General features: G+C 40.6%; 2 pseudogenes; both read right to left on the minus strand.

Annotated features, from left to right (window-relative positions):
• LOC140931677 (uncharacterized) overlaps positions 1 to 9,278 on the minus strand; it is a 9,742-nt pseudogene extending 464 nt beyond the window's left edge.
• On the minus strand, positions 7,197 to 8,076 carry LOC140930620 (uncharacterized; annotated as a pseudogene).
• Positions 9,279 to 9,662: the final 384 nt, after the last annotated feature.

Below are 9,662 nucleotides of genomic sequence, written 5' to 3' on the forward strand. Positions count from 1 at the left end.
AAAAGTACTGAAAACTGTTAATGCCTGATAAACTTATTACCTTGGAGACACTGGAACCTCTCTTCCAAATATCTGATGATGGTGTTGATTATTCCTTGCTTGGTAATGTTGAACTGAGCAAGGTCATTTGCACATCTTGTGAGTGTAACTCCATTATAGTCATTCCCATTTCCAATGTTTTTAAGGCTATCTTGACACAGCTCCAGTACAGTCTGCTGCAGCCCATCTCTAGCAGAGGTTAGGGTGATATCATTCCTCTGGATGTCTGGAAGAGGCAACTGAACTTTGACATGCATTCTAAGACCTCAACCATGAAATATACAAACACAACTGTTGCATATTTCTCTTGTATTTTCAGAATATTTTTCGCCCTTCCCTGCATTTCAATGCCACTAGTTCCAGTTGCAACAGTGTTGCCAAAGTGGGAGTGGATGGTTCTGAAGCCTTAATGAAGACCTGAAGAGCTCGGTAAAATGTGGCACCTATCTAGTTCCTTTCAAGTTGATAGGCTTTGAATCTTTTCTTTTCTTTCCAAAAATTCTGCAAGCTCTTTGAGCACCCTTAGAGCTGTAGGAGAATAGTGGTAATGTTTGTTAATAGAATGAAGCATTTCCTTGATGGAAGAAAGTTTATTCTGCTCTTGGATACCATCAAGGACAGCCAGCTTTAAATTTTAAGCTATACAATGGATGCAGTAAAGCCATGGAAACTGTTTACAAAATGCACAGCTCATCTGCCCCTCGTCTTAACTGTATTCCAGCCAACTTAACTAGCTTAGCCATTCTTTTCTATATCCAGGGCCAAGCATCTTTCAGTTTGCTTTGTATTTCTTTTTGGTGGTGTCTTTTGTGGTTTAATGTTTCTCTATGACCTCCTGACTCTCAAAGAGTCCTTGCCTCAACATCCTTACTTTCATCCTCATCCTTTGCTAGACGTCTAAATCCCAATCTCAAAGGACTCTAATTAATTTGTGAAGCTGTCCAACCAAATCACAAATTCAAAATTCAAAATGGCAGATGAGCTACATGTCCATCCAAGCTTTCCCTATCCAGGCCTCCACTTTCAGTCAGAGGTCCAAAATGGTTGCCATAGGCAGCAAAGTGAAACAATCTATCAATCTTCTTAATATATATTTTTCGTGAAGCCATAGCAAGTAAAAGCAGAAATAAAAAAGGGGGTCACCATTCTTGCTTCATCACAAAACAACAACTCAGGGACAATTTCAGCATCAAATGATCATTTTGTACAAGGGGACTAGGGCGAGCTGTGAGACAAACACCCTTTAAGCCCTAACTTCCAAAAATTGTTTAGAAATGGGATCTCGTCTACAGTTGCTCTTGCAAATAGTAAGATAAACTCATGAAGGTCTTTGAAGGAGGCAAAACTCATTGCTGTACATTTTCCACCCCTGCTGTTGTCTGTAGCATGTGAATTTGTTGTTTCTGTAAGTGGGGCCTACAGATCTACCTCTTAGCTCCAAGTGTCATCGGTGGCAGGACCTGAAAGCATACCCAACAGGCTCTTAAAAGACTTTGCCCCAGAGTTGGTTCTTATAATCCGGTATATTTATAATCAGTTAAGGGAGGGGTAATCATATATTCCATCCCTCGTCAAGTCATTAACTGTTAGTTCTCTCCCTAAGGTGACCCCTGTAGGCCCATTAAAATTAATTTTAGGCTGATTTCTATTATGTGTTCAGTGGCGAAGGTTTATGGAGGTTTTCACAAAGGAATTTGATCGTATTGACCTCACTAGACTTATTAAATTTTTGTAATCATCGTTTTCACAAGCACCCTGTTTTCAATTTATTACTTTGGACGGAACTGGAAGCATAGATACTTGGCTCAAATGACTTGATTTTGTTCAGGTACGAGAGATAATAGATGTGTAAATGAACCATGAAAGCACTTGCTATTGTAAGGGCTTTTGTTTTACATTCAGCCCACTTGTATTGTTAAGTGTGAGACAGTGTTTAAATACATTTACCTATATAACATGGTCCACTTTCCTTAAAACACTTAAAGAATATGGTATATTTTTGATAACATTTTTGTGAGACAGTGTTTAAATACATTTACCTATATAACATGGTCCACTTTCCTTAAAACACTTAAAGAATATGGTATATTTTTGATAACACAAAAAGGTCATTATGACTAAACAAAATCTCAAATGCTAATGACATTTAGAAGTTGTTATGAGCTGGTTATTGGCAAACACTAATAGACTCACAGTTGCAAGGCCCCTTTTATTCTGGTCAGATCAATTACGATAGTAGCTGCTACAATGAACACAAAATTGCAAGTTACTAAGAAATACTAATGACAGCTTTGAAATGATGAAATAATACAGGAAACAAAATGAAGCAAGTGAAGATACTTAAAAAGGTTGTGTGATCTTGAATGAAGGTTATTTGCTGCAATATATTGTAATTAATTCTACTTCAGCTGGAGTGGATCCAGGATTTAGCCTTTGATAGACTATCCCAGGGTGGTCTGGGGGGAAATAATCTTTGGCAAGGTATTTTCCTGTATATTGAAGGATAAATTTATTCTAGCTTGTTTCTAGCCTTTGAAAGAAATGATGGCTCTTTATTGCTGTTTTAAACATGGGCATCAGGTAAATACTTGAAATAGTCAAGAACAATCTTAAAATAATGGTTATAAATTTGAATTGGTTATGTGCAGTAATTTTCCTCAAAAATTGGATCAACAAGTAACATTCGTAATCTAGAGCTACAGCATCATAAACAACGGGTTATCTATAGTGAATACTCAGTGCCAAGTCAGAGAGTCTGTTCCCATGGTAATTTGCAGTAAACTGCTCCTCACTAGTTTCACTGCTTCAGCCCGCGATGGCAGCTGAGGAACAGGAATTGTACATGCAATTTGCTCTTTTCGGAAGATGTTGGGATCACAACCATTAATAGATAAAAATGTTAAGCAATAGACCGGTGGGTGTGATGACCTACAAGGCATTTTATATTGGCATAGAAATTGAGTAACAGTTACTTCTGTGAACCTCTAAAGCATGTTGAAGGATGTCTTGTTTCTCCCTCTGTCATTGCCTTTTTGTTATCTAACAATCAAATTTAATATCAAGTGTCGTAAAATGGGGTTGACGGGCCTACACGACTCCCTAGCGCGTGTTTAAAATAGCCTTTTTATAGTTTGGCTCTCACGAGTATGTCTTTGAGTGACCGCCCTTTTTTATAATATATGAGGGGTGGTTTTTTGTAGATTTCGCTCAGTAATTGTTGTTGTTCTATTAAATGCCAGTTTTTCATGAGAATTTGCTTTAGGTTTAGCACTGATGGTTGGTATTGTGTGACAAAAGGCAAAATTCGTTGGTTTGTCTTTGGTTTCTGTTGAAGGGCTAGTTTCCTGTCTTTGAAGTTCACCTCCGAGAGGGTTGTGTTAATAAGATCCTTCGGGTAACCCCTCTGTAGCAGATGCGCTTTGAAATTTGTAATTTTCTCTTCAAATATTAGCTTGGAAGAGTTTGTTCTGAGGAGTCGGAGGGCTTCCCTTTAATGAAGCCTTTTTTAACTCCTTGCGGGTGACAGGAAGCAAAATGGGTATACTGACATGTCTCAGTTGGTTTGAAATGAGTACACACATCAAGGATTGCGTCTCTTTTGAATCTTTCCCCTTTGTAGATGTAGGTGTCCAGGAATGTTGTTTCCTTATCGGAAATCTCAGCCGTAAATTTGATTGTAGGGTGATGATTGTTTGCTTGTTCAATGAAATGTTCTCTTCTGTCTCTGTTTGTTGTCCAGAGCGAGAAGATGTCGTCTATGTAACGTTTCCAAACGAGCGGTTTAAAAAGGCTTTGGCTAAGGATTTCCGTCTCTACCTTGTTCATGAATATATTAGAAAAGGCGACTGCCATTTTCATGCCCATGACCGTACCATGTGTTTGAAGGTAGTTTTTTCCATTAAACTGGAAAGAATTTTCTTGGAGAATTAGTCTGAGCGCTCGCTTTAGTAGTTGTGTAGGGATAGGAGGTTCGTTTCTATAGAATATTTCGTATGCTCTGCATACCGTGTCTATTCCCTCCTCTTGCGGTATATTTGTATACAAGCTTGTAACGTCCATTGAAACAAGTATGATGTCCGCTGGGACTTTCGTATTTTCTATGAAATTGACAAAGTCGGTAGTATCTTTAAGATACGACTTTTGTTGTTGTGCTATCGGCTGAAGGAGTTTGTCGACAAATGATGATAATTTCTCTGTTGGGCAATCACACCCTGATACTATCGGTCTGCTGACTGGGGACGGCTTGTGTATCTTAGGGTGTAGAATTCTGGAATTTGAGGCGGATTTGGTGTTTGACAAAGCCATTTTTTAGTCATGTCGTCTATGTGATCCCCGTTGTGGAGGTCTGTCATAAGTTGTTTAACTTTATGGTTTGTCTCAGTGACCATGGGTGATGCAAGAGGCCTGTAGTTGTCTTTGTTGTCTAGTAGAGTTTGGCCTTCTTTAATTTTGTCTTGTGCGTTCATGACTACGGTTGTTGTTCCTTTATCGGCCTTTTTAAGGTTTATTTCAGTGTCATGTTTTAGGGCTCTGAGAGCCTCACGTTCGGCCGGAGGCAGATTATTTTTTGGCTTTGTTATTTCTGTTTCTGCAAGGTCGCTCTTAACCTCTTCTAGATAACTTTCAAGGGCTACTGATCGTTGTATTGGTGGTTCCCATGCAGATTTGACACGGTAAGGATGGGGTTTGTCGTTTTCCCCTTAAAATATGTACATTAGACGCATTCTTCTTGCAAACTGATCAAAGTCACGTAAGAGTTGTTGCCTGATTTGTGTTTGTTTTGTAATGGGTGTTGGAATGAATTTAAGCCCTTTTGCCAGTAAATTAATCTGGTCACTTGTAAGTTCTTTGTTTGAGAGGTTTTTTATGTGTTTTTTGTTCGCCTCTATTGTGATAGTTGAACGTTTCTGGCGTCTGACCTTTCTGCGCTCTTTGCGCTTATAAGTTGCCAGCCGTTTGGCTTTTAAAATTTGTTTTTTGGCCCATGTTTGTGGTGGGAGTCAGAGAATACAAATGTGTACTTTTGAACTTCTTTATTTTCAATTGCTCCTAGTTTTTCCATCATATTGCCGAACTGGGTGATTTGTGCCTGGAGGTTAACAGCAATGTGTTTTACTGTTTTGATCGATACATTGTTATCAGCTTGCGCTGCACGCGCTGGTTCGATCTACTACAGTTCTTAGTGTTCAGCGCTATAGCCAGTGCGGCTCGCTTTCCTTTCTTGGATTCGGCCTCAAAACGGCCGATTTCTCGTTGATGGAATCGTATAATCGCATTCAATGTTTCTTGCTCCGCGTTCTTACGGATTTGTTTTATCTCTCTCTTGAAGTCCTCGTCCGCTGTTATTTTGGCCCTCGCCCTATATTGTAGGGTTTCTGGGCTAGTTCCCCTGTCTGTGTGCCTTTTTAAAGCTTTGATCGCACCTTCGGCTTGGCTAATCTTGTTCTCCGCGGATAGGCTATGGCTCCGTTTACGATTCTCTGTGGATGGGCTGTGGCGGCGACCTTTTCGGTACTGTTCTGTCCTTGGTTCGCTGGTACTCCTTTGAGGGTGCCTTGGTAGCTTTGGCGTTGCTGTTTAAACTGTTTAGGTTTTCTAGGCACTTGATACAGAGGGATTTGTTCATGGTCATCGGACTTGCCGAGCAGATCATCCTCGTTAGCGATGTAGTATGAGACTTCCATCTTATCCTCATTCTCAAAGGCATTGCTTGTGCCAGGGGCACTTAGTAGCCCATCTGACGTTATAATGTTTTCCGACTTTTTCTGTGGATGGTCAGGCAAGACCGCGGTTTCGATCCTAATCTTGTGGATCTCGTCAGTTGCCAAATGAATAGAAAGACTGATAGAGATGTGTTCTTGGTATCAGTCACAAAAGAGTGTTTCTTGACCATTTTATACTCGTTCGAAGGATTGAAAATCCTGTGTTTCTATTGGCTCTTTATGTTTTGGCCAATTGTGTGTTTACATCGAAGATCCTTGTGAGCCCAGCATGAGTTGTGTTTCTTGTGTGGGCTAAAATGCAAAATTTTGAGCAGATACTGTGATAGTTTTGCAAGGAGAGAGTTTCCTGCATTAGTGTAGTGTTGTTCCTCTTTGATTGCCCGGTTTTGGGGGCCATATGTCGTGTATTTGTTAGCAAAAATTGATATTTCTGCATTGTACAGTGTAATGCTCAATGTAATTAACTCGGTGTACGTGATGTATCACTGCTGAGGACGGGGCCTGTCTAGTAATAACAATCAGTGTAAAATGGGGTTGACAGGCCTACACGAAAAAAAAGATTTGTAGGAGCAGGTGATTCTGAAAATGTAGGCGGTCGGGGTGCCGAAGGCACCTTGCCGAGCACTTGGAGGGTGTGAGCCTGTAGGGGGGTTTGGGAGTATCCCCCCAAGAAAATTTTTGAAATTTGGATGCTCAAAGGTGCAATTTGGGGGATCTGACGGGTCAAAATTGTACTTCATTTGCCCACTTTATTTACCATCATTTTCAATAAAATGACTAAAGGTGCCTCTGTATTGACACATTATTCAAGTTTTGTTATGAGATTTGCAACGAAAATAAGGTTTCACTGTCTTTTGTATTAATTTGATTGATATTACTGTCGATGATTATATAACTGTTCAGGAACAATGGTGAATACTTGAAATAATCATAACACTGTGTTTACACTGCCATGCACATTGCAACTGGAATTGTTCAATATCTCAATAATTTACAAATCAGTCAGATTCAAATGCACTGTCATAATCCTTGCTGTCTGGCAGTCCATTTGAGATTTCTAGGAGAGTGGAAACTTCCTCAACCTGATGCTGAACCTCATAAAGGGCATTTTCTTAAACAGCGTCTGCTTGGATAGAAATAACATCATCTTCTTGAACAGAAACTGTTTGGATGGAAACATCAGCTACCTCTTTTGGAATGTGTACAGGAAGGGGAGCTTCTGTGGTAGTGAGAAGGGCATGTTTTCTTCTTGGGAGCTTCTTTCTATTTTTTTCGCTGAGCCATTTCTCAACTGCTTGTTTCAATAGGGATTCCATCTTTGGACTTCCCAATGCTGGCCCATTGATCTTGACATGAAACATTGCTTCAAGCATATCATTTTGCAGGCGACTTCTGCAGCGATTCTTTACAATTTTGAGGGCACTGGCACCTCTTTCAGGCCATGCAGTGCTCACTGGAAGGGTGATTGCAGCTTCTGCTATGAGAGGGAGCTCTCCAAAAAGGGGTTGATACTCTGACTTTGATTTCATCAGGTGGCTCAGGAACCACTGAGTGCTGGTGGTGTTGCTTGTCCCTGTCTTGATTCCAATGGGAATGTGAGGCTTGATGTTCTCGTTGATGTTGAATTTCATCTGGTTCCACTCTACAAGTAATTTGCTACTTCCGGTCTTCTGTGTTGAGCAAGAGTAGCTATATCCCTGTTCCCGTAGACATTGAAGCCCAACTCACTGGTTTCTGGCACAGTCAAAGGGTCAAAAATCTTCAGTGCTGCAAGCAGGAGAGACCTGGTAGCGAATCTACCTTCAACATTTGCAAACAAGCTGGTGATATCCTTCTCCTGCAAGTGGTACAGCTGTTGTTGTCGCACAGCAGAGACCTTGATGTCTTCACAGATGTTGGTATATGACTCAAGAACAGCTAGAAACTTCTGCACTGGCGAGTTGGTTTCCAATAGCTCTTCAAGACTGGCTTTGGTTGCATTTATCAGTGGAACCACTTGAGAGAATGCTACTGATCCTCCTTGAAATGCCTCTGAAAGATGAGACAGGACTGGCAGGACGTCTTTCAAAATAGAAAGCACTCCCAGGAACTTTCCCTCCTTGAGCCTGTTAAACAGACCATGAGCTGTAGCACATCCATCCTCATCCAGAGCTTTAAGTGTATAAAGGACAGTCTCATATTCTTGATACAGGGCAGCTACAGACCTGTCAAAAATCAACCACCTTGTGGAACAAGACTTTTTCATCCGTTTCACCAGTATCTGTTTACTCTTCTCTCTTAGCTGTAAGCTGCGTTTCTTGTTGTCAATTTGCATCTTCAAAAGAACAGTGAGGCGTTATGGTGAATTTTCAAAGTATGCCCAGAGTTGACGCAGTATGTCCTCCACTCGCTCTATGTAATCAATCTCCTTGTTTGTATAAGTGCAAGCTAAGGCCAGCTTATGACAAATACAGTGAACACTGATCAAGACTGGGTTGAGCTCTGAAAGCTTTGTTGCTACACCGTTCTTTTTTCCGGTCATCACTGAAGCTCTGTCTGTTGCAAAGCCTTTAAGATTTTTTAGACTTAAACTACACTGCTGCAACTCATCCTTGATAAGGGATGTAAAGGCATCAGCATTGGCACTTGCAAATTCCTCTAGGACGTTTCGCACTAACAGAAGTGCAATCTCCATGCAAGAAGTAACAGGGCTTACAAACTGTATGAATGTAAGCATTTGGGATTGCACAGAGATGTCAGTGACTTCATTCACCATGAGCCCATAACTTTGGACCTTTTGTGCACTGCGCACTATTTCTTCCTCGATGGTTTCTCCCAAGACGAGGAAGATTCCTCGGATAGGTCCTGCAGCCCTGTGATTGAAGTATTTGAGATGGTTCACAGCAAGGGAATCCTCGGCAAACTTAATCAAGTTAAGAAACTTTCTGTTTGCAATGTGCTTCTTTGCCAGAAAGTAAGCAAGCAACCAAAAAAGCCTTCTCCAAGACGTTCTTGGCAGTTTCTTTTCGTTCAACAACTTCTTTATGGAATACAGACATGCGCTGTAAAAGCTCTTGACTGACTGCTTTACGATGTCGCTAAGAATCACGATGTACCTTAAGGGCGTTGTACTTTAATCACATGCTTGCTGTTTGAGTGAAGGCTGATTCTTCTTTATTTTGCACTGTTTTTATGGTGTGCTTCTTGCACAACAGACAGAACATACCTTCACCCTCTACAAAACAAAGCCAGCAATGTTCCTCCTCTTGGTGCCAAGTATGAATGTACTTCTTCTGTTGCTTCAGTCTTGCTATCTCTTCATGCCTTAAGCTGCTGCACAGTTTGAAGGACACGTGTAATAGCTGTATACTACTTTGTTTGTACCAAAGAACAGAGCTATTAGGTCTTTGCATTCTTTAGCACTCAAGAGAACTTCACATGAATGAGATGGTTGTGAGGCCATCACTGTAGCTCGAGTGGAGGAGCTTGCTGTAGAACTACAGGGCATATGACAAGGGGTGGAAACTGGTAAATCATCAGCCACACCTGTTCGCCTTTCTTCCAGCTGGGTGGTTGAAGCACCTGAGACCAGATTGACGTGCATTATGTAATTTTTTTTTCTTGTTTGAACTAAAGTATTTTTAGTGATTCTTCACCTGTCATCTGAAAAACATGTTACATCTAGATTGTTTAAGTCGCGGGCATTCTAATTAAATTATCAGCGCTGTTTGTTTTGCGATATTTTTATTTCTCACAAATTTCTCTAAAAAAATTTTCCAAACTTGTTACGTCTGACGTGAAACTGTTTTTAAGGATGATAGAATGGTTTAAAAGCAAGTTTCATTCACAAATCAAAAGGTAAATGTGACATACACGGTCACGAGACATGTTGCACCGCAATTTTCGTTGTAATCAAGCGGA

Source organism: Porites lutea, chromosome 3, assembly GCF_958299795.1.
Source record: "Porites lutea chromosome 3, jaPorLute2.1, whole genome shotgun sequence".
NCBI classification, from domain to species: domain Eukaryota; kingdom Metazoa; phylum Cnidaria; class Anthozoa; order Scleractinia; family Poritidae; genus Porites; species Porites lutea.